General features: G+C 39.7%; 1 pseudogene; it reads right to left on the bottom strand.

The window, feature by feature from the left end:
• Positions 1 to 3674, bottom strand: part of LOC123186809 (uncharacterized) — a 7697-nt pseudogene extending 4023 nt beyond the window's left edge.
• Positions 3675 to 13651: the final 9977 nt, after the last annotated feature.

Consider the following 13651-nt stretch of genomic DNA (forward strand, 5'->3'; position numbering starts at 1 on the left):
ATGCATTGGTGCTTAGCTTTTGTAGCTAAGATTCCCTCATTGAATTGTTCAATAATTTTATTACTTCATGCATTGGTTGCTAGGTATTTTAAATAGGTCCACGTGCTTAGCATCGTTTCTTCCTGGGGTCACCATAATGCTCCCTCTCCTCCTTAATTTCTTTGCCATATCATTTTTTGCCTATGTGGCACCCTTAGCACATGTACAACTAGGAGCATTGGAAAGGGCCTAAGTAATCAGAACGGGCTCAATGCCACCCACACCAACGTCCTCGACAAGTTGAGTGTGTTCAGGCCCTGATACATCTCAAATATGTGTGTGTATTATAATTGCATAGTTTATTCACCATTTTTTATTTTTCTGGATTAACCTGTTAATTTAAGTGACCACATAGTTGTTGTTGTTTTTTCTATATTTTGGTTTCTAGGTATCAGCATCCCCAATGATGAGAGATTGTCATGCACTAGAGCTATTCTCCATTATCCATGATTTGTCAATTTCAACCACTAGATCATTTATGTTGTAGTGTCGCCTTAGATTTTTCTCTCTCTGGCCTCTTGAAGTAGTTACTTGTGTGTTTCAAACTTCCACAAGAGTACTAACGGTAACAAAGTACTTGGATGTCATTTACGTTCATGACAAAAGCACGATTTAAGGCTTTTAGTGTTTATAACATTAAAACCCTATTTATGGTGAATGCAAATAAATGCATGTGTAGGTGATGAACGTAAATGACATGAGCGTATAGGTGATATTTTTATGAACATTTTGATATCTTATTTGAATTCTTCTGAGTTCATATGAATTTGTTATGAATTTCCAAAGATTCGGTCAAACAACTTTGATCAGCTGGAAGGGCATTCTCGTGACCTAAAATACTTTTTAGGGGCAAATTTGAGTACATCAAAAACTTAGGGGTAAACTGAGAATGGGCACAAATTAGGAGCATAAATGTAAATGTCCCTTTTTTAATTGTGACCAAACTGCTGATGCATGCTATCCATTTAGCAGAAGTGCAAATGCCACACCCTTAAAGGGAAGTAGAAGTATCTAGTGAAAAATTATATCATCATCTAAAATTATCATTCTGAAATATAAATTTGATTAAAAAATGGATGAACAAAAGATGACCCCAAAAAAGACATCTCCCATAAATATGCAATAGGTGCTATCTACATATTCAAAAATACATCACAAAAAAAGTATCATCCCATCTCATGAAAGTCAACTCCCACATGATGACTAACTGGTACACTTGTGTTGAAGAATTTCATGACTAATTAGGAAGTATGCAAAATCAATTACCAGTGTTCCTCCTGGGTCCAATAGTTTCTGGCGCTTGGTGCGATCACTGGTTGATGGGTTGACATCTTGTTCTCTAGTGCCTCCACCTTGTTCTCCTCTATCATAGATATCACACCCTTTCCTTTCTCCATCACTCGAATAGCATCCTATGGAGGAAAAAGACAAAATTGGTGACCTATATGGTGAGTTAGTGACCTCATACTCCTTTGGTGCCACTGTATTACTTTTGCAAGGTCATACATGGTCTAGGTGATTTAGTGTGTTCTATTGGATCCACATAATCTCTCTCTTAACACTACATAGCATGCATATCCACTTCAAGATCAACATAGAAATACATTACCTGTTGCGTGGTCTCGCAAGGGTACCACATGCGGAGCTTAGTGTCGGGCTTCTTATTGTAGGTGTTTTGATTGGCACCATCAGAGCTACTTTCCTTGTTGTTGAACCCAGCGATTATTGACCTTGGCTCTTGTACACTAACTCTTGCATTCATGGCGGACCGAAGAGCACTGGGTGGCATAAAACAAGTAAAACTAAGAACTATGAAGGTTTGTATAGGGAGGGCAAGGAGAGTGGCAATGTATTTTTACCATATCAGAAGTGGAATCCAACTGTTGCCATAAAGTTGATTAATTAGAATGTAGTTCTAGTTGTCGTATCCGATATTCTGTAATAAGTCTATATATCTCAAGAATTAAGTTGGGTATCCCACAGTATAAAGTGAGCAATATTTTTTTGTTTCATAACTTATCAGCAATATGTCTAGAACATATTAATTAAGGTGGCTTTCCATAATAACACTCGCATCATGTTAGCACCACATGACACCCCGAAGAGGGGGAGCGGCGGCGAGGGAGAGAGAGGCCCTGATACATCTCAAATGTGTGTGTGTGTGTGTGTGCGCGCGCGCGCGGGTGTGTGTGTGTGTGTTTCCATAGTTTTGGCACCATTTTTATTATTTTTTCTGGACTAATCTATTAATTTAGTACCCACAGCCAGTTGTTGTTTGTTTCTTCTATTTTTTGGGTTCTAGGTGTCAGCATCCCCAATGATGAGAGATTGTCGGGCACTAGAGCCATTCTCCATTATCCATAGTTTGGCAATTTCAACCCCTAGATCGTTGATGTTGTAGTGCTGCCTTAGATTTTTTTATGCTAGCCTCTTGAAGTACTTATTTGTGTGGCTTGTAACCTCCACAAAAGTACTAGCGGTAACAAAGTACTTGGAAATTTCCTTCCATTTTCCACGACAATAGACACTCAATCCACGCAGAAAGAGCCTTTTGAATTAACAAAGTTTGAGATTAGCAGGTTTGGTTAGGTTAATGAACGAGGTACCTGACAAACATGGTTTTAGATATGTGTGGTAGAAAAATCTATCTCTTAAAACTTAAAATTTAGTAAACAATAGTTGGCGCCTTGAAAACTATAAAGATATTTTGACATAGAAAAAGTTTCACTCATTCTAATCAATTCAATGACAAATTTTTATTTTTATAATAGTATGCACATATTGTTGTCTAATATTCATATCATCAGTATACTTCAATAATAACAATTTTAATTGTGACCAAACTATTGATGCATGCTATCCATTTAGGGGAAGTGCAAATTACACCCCTTTAAAGGGAAGCAGAAGTATCTAGTGTAAAATTATATTGTCATCTAAAATTATCGCTCATAAATATAAACTGTATACGAAAAAATGGATGAACAAAATTTGCCCCCAAAAGGACATCCCCTATAAATATGCAATAGGTGCTATCTATGTATTAAAAAATACATCACAAAAAATTATCATCCCATCTCATGAAAGTCGATTCCCACATGATGAATAACTGGTACACTTGTGTTGAAGAATTGCTAATTAGGAAGTATGCAAAATCAATTACCAGTGTTCCTCATGGGTCCAATCATGTCTGGTGCTTGGTGTGATCACTGTTTCATGGGTTGACATCTTGTTCTCTAGCGCCTCCACCTTGTTCTCCTCTGTCACAGCTATCACGCCCTTGCCTTTCTCCATCACTCGCATAGCATCCTATGGAGGAAAAAGGCAAAATTGGTGTCCTATATGGTGAGTTGGTGACCTCTTACTCCTTTGGTGCCTTTGTATTACTTTTTCAAGGTCATACATGGTCTAGATGATTGAGTGTGTTCTATTGGATCCAGTTAAATCCCTCTCTTAGCAATACAAGATCAACATAGAAATACATACCTGTTGCATGGTCTCGCAAGGGTACCACATGCGGAGCTTAGTGTCGGCTTGTTATCATAGTTGTTGTGATTGGCACGATCAGAGCTACTTCCCTTGCTGTTGAACCTAGTGATGATTGACCTAGCCTCCTCTACACCAACTCTCGCATCCATGGCGGACCAGAGAGAATTGGGTGGCGTAACACTAGTAAAAGTATGAACGCTAATCAAGGAGGGCGAGGAGCGGGCCATTTATTTATACGACATCGGAAGTGGAATCCAACTGTCGCTAGAAAGGTCATTAATTAGAATATATTTCTGGCTCTTGTATCCGATATTCGACAATAAATGCATAAATCTCAAGAATTAAATGGGATATGCAACTTTGTTAAAGTGAACAATTTGTTTTGTCGTCTCCTAACTTATCACCAATGCGTTCTAGAACGTATTAATTAAGGTGGCTTTTGTAATTATTTTTGTGTCATGGCTAGCCAAATGTGTCTTGTCAAACTTCTATACAATGTAGTATTGCTTGCTCTCTCGTAAGAGTGGTTTGGATCCCCCATGTGTAAGGGTGATGTAACCTAGCAGTAAGAATTTCCCTTAGTTTGACAACAAAGGTTTATTGAACCAGAAGGAGTCCCCCAACAATCAAAGTGAGTGGCACTTGCACACCAAACACAAACAAACTTGTCCCCAACCTGGCAAGAGGGTTGTCAATCCCCTTGTCTTGCTAGTTGCAAGATTAAGCTGTAAGTGATTAATATAATGGGTAGCAAAATAATAGTAAAGGCAGCAGGGCAGCAGAGAAAATATTGGTTTTTGATAAAGGAGAATAGACCTAGGGGGCCATAGGTTCAATAGTGGCATCTCTCTTAAGCAGGCAAGTGGTGTGGTGAACAAATTACAGTTGGGAGCGATTAATATTGCAATATTTATGACTATGATAATTCATGGTATAATACCATATAGGAACTACACCAGGATAAGCCGACCATTAATCCAACAACATCTACTACTAATACTACACCCTAAGACTACTATCCAGCATGCATCTTGAGGTATTAAGTGATACGTCTCCAACGTATCTATATTTTTTGATTGCTCCATGCTATTATATTATCTGTTTTGGATGATTTATATGCATTAATATGCTATTTTATATTATTTTTGGGACTAACTTACTAACCTAGAGTCCAGTGCCAGTTTCTATTTTTTTCCTTGTTTTTGAGTTTCACCGAAAAGGAATATCAAACGGAGTCCAAACGGAATAAAACTTTACGATGACTTTTCTTTGACCAGAAGACACACGTAGGACTTGAGAACCAAGTCAGAAGAGTCCCGAGGTGACGGCGAGGGTGTAGGGCGCGCGCCCTGCCTTGTGGGTCCCTCAGAGCTCCTCTAACCCTAATCTTTGGCCTATAAATTTCCAAATATTCCCAAACCACCAGAAGCGTCCACCAAAATACTTTTCCGCCGTCGTAACCTCCTATTCCTGTGAGATCCCATGCCTTTCTTGGCATCCTACCGGAGGGGGATTCGATCACGGAGGGCATCTACATCAACTCTATTGCCCTTCCGAGAAAGCGTGAGTAGTTTATCTTAGACCTACGGGTCCATAGCTAGTAGCTAGATGGCTTCTTCTCTCTCTTTGATTCTCAATACCATGTTCTCCTCGATGTTCTTGGAGATCTCTCCGATGTAATCTTCTTTTGCGGTGTGTTTGTCGAGATCCAATGAATTGTGGATTTATGTAGGTTTATCTATGAATATTATTTGGATCTTCTCTGAATTCTTATATGCATGATTTGATATCTTTGTATTTCTCTTCCAATTATTGGTTTGGTTTGGCCAACTAGATTGTTATTTCTTGCAATGGGAGAGGTGCTTAGTTTTGGGTTCAATCTTGCGGTGTCCTCACCGAGTGAAAAGTAGAGGTAGCGAGGCACGTATTTGTATTGTTGATATCAAGGATAAAAAGATGGGGTTTTCATCATATTTCTTGAGTTTATCCCTCGACATCATGTCATCTTACTTAAGGCGTTACTCCATTCTTTATGTACTTAATACTCTAGATGCATGCTGGATAGCGGTCAATGTGTGGAGTAATAGCAGTAGATGCAGGCAGGAGTCAGTCTACTTGACACGGACGTGATGCCTATATTCATAATCATTGTCTTGGATATCGTCATAACTTTGCGCTTTTCTATCAATTGCTCGACAGTAATTTGCTTACCCGCCGTATTATTTTCCTTCAAGAGAGACGCCTGTAGTGAAACCTATAGCCCCCGGGTATATTTTCCATTATATATTTTCATATCTATATACCAAAAATACCAAAAATACCTTGTTGTGATTTATTTACTTTTAGTTACTTTTACGTTTTAGTAATCTTTTATATCCATCTCTATCAGATCTCACCTTTGCAAGTGACCGTGAAGGGATTGACAACCCCTTTTTCGCGTTGGGTGCAAGTGTTTGACTGTTTGTGTAATATTGGGGGCTTGCGTGTTTCTCATACTAGATTGATATATACCTCGGTTCTTAACTGAGGGAAATACTTATCTCTACTTTGCTGCATCACCCTTTCCTCTTCAAGGGAAAAACCAGCACAGGCTCAAGAAGCAGCATTAAGTTTACAAGAAACATACCATTGCAGTAACCAAGATGACATAATGTAGACAGTAAAACATCAATCAATGTGATGAGGCACTATCGTTTTTATCCTTAGTGCCAACAATACAATACGTGTCTTGTCCCTTTCTATCACTGGGTTATAGAACACCACAAGATTAGAACCCAGTACAAATCACAACTCCCTCTAAATATAATGCCATCAAACTTGGCCAAAGAAGATAGATAGATTGGAGGGCATACAAAGCTATTAAATTATACATAAAAATCCTCAAAAGATTCAATTGATTTCAATTTACAATCTAATCATAAAGTGCCTATCCATCATATCCCAACAAACACATCCACATATTACATCAAATTGATCCTGATCATGTCAGACAGCTCACGGGAACATCATATTGAAGATCAGAGAGAGAGAGAGAGAGAGAGAGAGAGAGAGAGAGAGAGAGAGAGAGAGATCTAGATACTTCTATGAACCCTAAGGTCCTAAAGGAACTGTTCGCACATGGTTAAGGAGGCATCAAGGTTGATGAAGAATTCTCTGGCAATGGTTTCCCCTTTCGACAGAGTACTAGAACAGGCCTTCGGATTGGATCTCAGTGAAATAAGATCTTGCAACGGCGGAAAAATGCTTCTTCAAATATAATAGCCCTATGGTTCGTAGGAAAGGCCTACCAAGGACCACTTCTTTTGGCAGCTTAAAAAATAAGCCACCTCCTCACTAGCTTTTCCCATAAGCCGCCTCTCTTATTTATTAGGGATTCTAAACTAGCTATGGAATAACTAATTTAGAAGTCTCAACAAATTTTGGGGGTGCCTTATTTTTTAAGTTGGGAAGAGGCAGCTTATTTTTTATGCTGCCCAAAAGAACTGGCCCGAAGTATTATAGGACAAGACGGATTACGTTCAATACCAAGCACAATGAAATCCATGGGCACATAATTTCTTTTATCAAGTCTGAGAACATCATTTGTTCTGCCCAAGGGTTTCTTAATAGTTGAATCCGCTATATGCAAGTTAAGGGAATATTCATCCATATCGGTGAGATCTAGCACGTCACTCATAATCTTAATCTTAACTTTAATAATAGGTTTCCATTCATCATCCAATTTCCTAGGGATAGAACCTCCAATTCTAGCTTTTCTTCATGAGCTTTTATCATAGCTTCTACAATATGTTCAGTAAAAGCTTTATTCTGTTCGTAAGCATTAGGTGAATTTATCATGGATTACAACAAGGAAATACATTTAACCAAAGAAATGTTATCATAATTAAAGTCCTTGTAATCCAAAGTAGTGGGCACATCACTATTTAAAGTCTTGACCTCTCCAAACCCACTTTTACCATTTTTATCATTAAGATCATCACCTTCCGAACAATTGGGACACCTTATAGCTAAAGTTGACTCATCTCCAGTCCATTTGTCATCAAGTCTTATATTACTAAACAAAGATTCAATAGGTGAGACACCAATCATTTTAATATCCTCATCATGATTACGATAAAGAACGGGTGGAATAGACTTTTCTAGAAATTTTCGCTTAGCCATCAACCTAACGGTTCTCTCCTTACTTTCAATAATGGATACTTGGATAGACTTTATAGACTCACTAATATCAGGCTTAGGTGAAAAAATTATAATTTTAAGAGTTTCCACATCATGAGCAATTCTATCCATGTTTCTAGTCGTATCATCAACTTTATGTAGTTTTTCTTCTACCATAGCAACTAAATCTTTTCCAAACTACTAAATTATTTAATGTTGTTCTCAAGATCAATAGGTATCCCATTATTATTGTAAACATTTACATAGGAATTACCATTGTTATTGGAGGAATTATCGGGATACGGTCTAGTGTTGAAATTACCTCTATAAGAATTGTTGTTGAAATTCTTTCTAGAGACAAATTTCACATCAATAGCCCCATTATTTTGCTCAATCAAAGTAGATAGTGCCACATCATTGGGATCAACATGAGCATTTTTACTAGAAAGCATTTTCATAAGAGCATCCATTTTATCACTCAAAGTAGAAACTTCTTCGATAGAGTTTACCTTCTTACCAGTTGGAGCTCGTTCAGTGTGCCATTGAGAATAATTTGTCATTATATTATCAAGGAGTTTTTTAGCTTCTCCCAATGTGATTTCCATAAAAGTACGTAGAGTCTAGAAGATTCCTCAACACAAAGTTTAGTCCCACATAAATTTTTTGTATTCTCATCCATAAGCTTAATCCATGAGTGGGACTATTTTTAATCATTAATTTCACTCTGTCCCAAGACTGTACAACATGTTCATGCTCAATTTGCCTAAAGTTCATGATTTTATTTATAAGGGGAATAATCTTAGTGGGAGGAAAATACTTGGCAATGAAAGCATCCTTACATTTATCCCAGGAATCAATACTATTGCAAGGCAAGGATGAAAACCAAGTTTTAGCATGATCTCTTAGCGAGAAAGCAAATAATTTCAACTTAATAATATCATTATCCACATCTTTTTTCTTTTGCATATCACATAATTCAACGAAGGTATTAAGATGGGATGCAACATCCTCATTAGGATTTCTAGAAAATTGTTCTTTCATAACAAGATTTAGCAATGCAGCATTAATATATACAACTTGGCCCTAGTGGCGGGAGGAGCAACTGGAGTACTAATAAAATCATTACTATTAGTATTTGAAAACTCACATAACTTAGTGTTCTCTTGAGACCTAGTGACATGCAAGCAAACTTACAAAGTAAACTATTTTTGTGTTTTTATTTTTTAGAGAAGTGGTGGGAGGTGAAAAAGAGAAGCAAATAAAAATTAGAGCGAGTAGATGACAGTTTGAGTGAAGGTACTTGATAAGATTTGATGATGTCTCCCTGGCAACGGTGCCAAAAATACTTTCTGCTAGTTGTGAGTTGCGTTGGGATTTTCCCCGAATAGGAAGGGTTGAGTAGTACAGTAGAGATAAGTATTTCTCTCAGTGAGAACCAAGGTTATCAAACCAATAGGAGAATCACACAAAACCCAGTGAACAACACCCTGCACACACAAAAGCAAATACTTGCACCCAACGCGGGCAAGAGGGTTGTCAATCCCTTGAACTGGTTACTTGCAAGGATTAAATCTTATAATAGTAGATAGATAAATTACAAAACAAAATTAAAGTAAATAAATTAGAGCAAGGTATTTTTGGTTTTAGTAATATGATTAAAGTAGACCCAGGAGCCATAGTGTTCACTAGACGCTTCTCTCTTTAACACATAGAATACGGTGGGTAAACAAATTATTGTTGGGTAATTGATTGAAAAGCACATAGTTATGATGTTATTCATGGCAATGATCACACACATATGCATCACGTCTGTGACAAGTAGACCGACTCCTGCCTGCATCTACTTCTATAACTCCACCAATCAACCGCTATCCAACATGCATCTATGGTATTAAGTTCATGACAAATAGAGTAACGCTTTAAGCAAGATGACATGATGTAGAAAACGTTAACTCAAGAAATATGAATAAACCCTATCCTTAGTAGGAACAATATAATACAAAGCACCTCTCCCGCTAAATGATAAATCAATCTAGTTGGCTAAATCAAACGGATAGATCGAAGAGAAATACAAAGTTATCATAATCATGCATAATAGTTAAGAAAAGACTCATTACTTTTATGAATAATCTAATCATAAACCCACAATTCATTGTATCCCAACAAACACACCGCAGAAGATTACATCGGATAGTACTCCATTAAGATCATGGAGAACATTGTATTGAAGATCAAAGATAGAGAAGAATCCATCTAGCTACTAGCTACATTGAGGAATGCAGCAGATGTTTTCATCTTTGAGGCCACCGATGCATAGCGTCCTCGAATGTCAACTCATAGTTGGTCATCAAATGGGCTTTACAAGAAATGAAATCTCTAATCTGGGTTCGAAGAGCCTGGTGGGGATGTACCCTTGGGCAAATGCCACCAAGGATACCACCACCACCATATTTGGCCGACATTGTTAACTTGTAGTATATATATGCTTGTTAGTACTATGTTATCTACTAGTATGCATAGATCAATTAGAACTACCGAAAGGGCATCCAGCTATGTGTACGTACTATGTGATGTAGTTAACTTTGTTAACATGTTGTATTATGTGCTAAATTATGCTGAAATATGCTATTAACTATGTTCAACTGTTTAGGACAATCCGTTGAATACTTTTTCATTCCGTCGATTGCTACCTGTAGAATTCACGCTAACCCAGACGCTACAAACTTAGTCACGTTTGTCCAGGTTCACACTACCGCTGTAGGAAGTACTAGTATCATTTAGTCCAAACGCTGCTATGTTGGAATCTATTAGCAGAGTCCACCTCAAATGCTGCTAGGAGTCTTCTATCTGCGGCTTCGTACTAGCAGTGCATCGCTGTAATGACCTGGATTTGGTAGAATCCAAGTTTTTGTGTTTACTATGCTATCCCTGGATCATAGCTAGCACACACAACAAGTGTGAATATTAGTGAAGCATATATAATTTTACTACAACGATAGATCTAGTATTATTTAAATACATACCTTAGGCACAAGTAAAGCTGGCACATACTATAACAAAACAATATTTAGTCGCTAGTTAGGGCTCATCAACACCATTAGGCTTGCTGAGTGTAGACAGTAACCATATCGTCTCTTAACATGTCGAGATCTCCACATGATAGGTGCAGATGAGTGTTGGGGAACATAGCAGAAATTCAAAATTTTCCTACGTGTCACCAAGATCTATCTATGGAGAAACCAGCAACGAGGGGAAGGAGAGTGCATCTACATACCCTTGTAGATCGCTAAGCAGAAGCGTTCAAGAGAATGGGGTTGAAGGAGTCGTACTCGTCGTGATCCAAATCACCGGAGATCCTAGTGCCGAACGGACGGCACCTCCGCGTTCAACACACGTACAGCCCGGTGACTTCTCCCATGCCTTGATCCAGCAAGGAGAGAGGGAGAGGTTGAGGAAGACTCCATCCAGCAGCAGCACAACGGCGTGGTGGTGGTGGAGGAGTGTGGCAATCCTGCAGGGCTTCGCCAAGCACCTGCGGGAGAGGAGGAGGTGTCACGGGAGGGAGGGAGGCGCCAGGGCTTCAGGTGCGGCTGCCCTCCCTCCCCTCCACTATATATAGGAGCAAGGGAGAGGGGGAGGGTGCAGCCTTGCCCCTTCCTCCAAGGAAGGGGTGCGGCCAAGGGGGGGAGGAGTCCATCCTCCCCAAGGCACCTCGGAGGTGCCTTCCCCTTTTAGGACTCTCCCCTTCCCAAGTCTCCTTGGCGCATGGGCCTCTTGGGGCTGGTGCCCTTGGCCCATATAGGCCAAGGCGCACCCCCTACAGCCCATGTGGCCCCCCGGGGCAGGTGGACCCCCCCCGGTGGACCCCCGACCCCTTTCGGCACTCCCGGTACAATACCGATAAAGTGCGAAACTTTTCTGGCGACCAAAATAAGACTTATCATATATAAATCTTTACCTCCGGACCATTCCGGAACTCCTCGTGACGTCCGGGATCTCATCCGGGACTCCTAACAACATTCGGTAACCACATACAAACTTCCTTTATAACCCTAGCGTCATCGAACCTTAAGTGTGTAGACCCTACGGGTTCGGGAACCATGCAGACATGACCGAGACGTTCTCCGGTCAATAACCAACAGCGGGATCTGGATACCCATGTTGGCTCCCACATGTTCCACGATGATCTCATCGGATGAACCACGATGTCAAGGACTCAATCGGTCCCGTATACAATTCCCTTTGTCTAGCGGTATAGTACTTGCCCGAGATTCGATCGTCGGTATCCCGATACCTTGTTCAATCTCGTTACCGGCAAGTCTCTTTACTCGTTCCGTAACACATCATCCCGTGATCAACCCCTTGGTCACATTGTGCACATTATGATGATGTCCTACCGAGTGGGCCCAGAGATACCTCTCCGTCACACGGAGTGACAAATCCCAGTCTCGATTCGTGCCAACCCAACAGACACTTTCGGAGATACCTGTAGTGCACCTTTATAGCCACCCAGTTACGTTGTGACGTTTGGTACACCCAAAGCATTCCTACGGTATCCGGGAGTTGCACAATCTCATGGTCTAAGGAAATGATACTTGACATTAGAAAAGCTTTAGCATACGAACTACGATCTTTGTGCTAGGCTTAGGATTGGGTCTTGTCCATCACATCATTCTCCTAATGATGTGATCCCGTTATCAACGACATCCAATGTCCATGGTCAGGAAACCGTAACCATCTATTGATCAACGAGCTAGTCAACTAGAGGCTTACTAGGGACATGGTGTTGTCTATGTATCCACACATGTATCTGAGTTTCCTATCAATACAATTATAGCATGGATAATAAACGATTATCATGAACAAGGAAATATAATAATAACTAATTTATTATTGCCTCTAGGGCATATTTCCAACAGTCTCCCACTTGCACTAGAGTCAATAATCTAGTTCACATCGCTATGTGATTAACACTGATATGTCACATCGCCATGTGACCAACATCCAAAGAGTTTACTAGTGTCACTAAACTAGTTCACATCACCATGTGATTAAGACTCAATGAGTTCTGGGGTTTGATCATGTTTTCCTTGTGAGAGAAGTTTTAGTCAACGGGTCTGCAGTATTCAGATCCGTATGTACTTCGCAATTCTCTATGTCATATTGTAAATGCTGCTTCCAAGTTCCACTTGAAGCTATTCCAAATGGTTGCTCCACTATACGTATCCGGTTTGCTACTCAGAGTCATTCGGATAGGTGTTAAAGCTTGCATCGACGTAACCCTTTACGCCGAACTCTTTATCACCTCCATAATCGAGAAACATGTCCTTATTTACTCCAAGGACAATTTTGACCGCTGTCCAATGATCCATTCCTGGATCATTCTTGTACCCCTTGACTGACTCATGGCAAGGCACACTTACGGTGCGGTACACAGCATAGCATACTACAGAGCCTATGTCTGAAGCATAGGGGACGACCTTCGTCCTTCCTCTCTCTTCTGCCGTGGTCGAGCTTTAACTCTTAACTTCATACCTTACAACTCAGGCAAGAACTCCTTCTTTGACTGATCCATCTTGAACACCTTCAAGATCATGTCAAGGTATGTGCTCATTTGAAAGTACCATTTAGCGTTTTGATCTATCCTCATAGATCTTGATGCTCAATGTTCAAACAGCTTAATTCAGGTTTTCTATTGAAAAACACTTTTCAAATAACCCTGTATGCTTTTCAGAAATTCTACATCATTTCCGATCATCAATATGTCAACAACATATACTCATCAGAAATTCCATAGTGCTCCCACTCACTTCTTTGGAAATACAAGTTTCTCATGAACTTTGTATAAACCCAAAATCTTTGATCATCTCATCAAAGCGCACATTCCAACTCCGAGATGCTTACTCCAGTCCTTAGAAGGATCGCTGGAGCCAGCATACCTTTTAGCATCCTTAGGATCGACAAAACT

The sequence above is a fragment of the Triticum aestivum genome, chromosome 2A (assembly GCF_018294505.1).
Source record: "Triticum aestivum cultivar Chinese Spring chromosome 2A, IWGSC CS RefSeq v2.1, whole genome shotgun sequence".
NCBI classification, from domain to species: Eukaryota; Viridiplantae; Streptophyta; class Magnoliopsida; order Poales; family Poaceae; genus Triticum; species Triticum aestivum.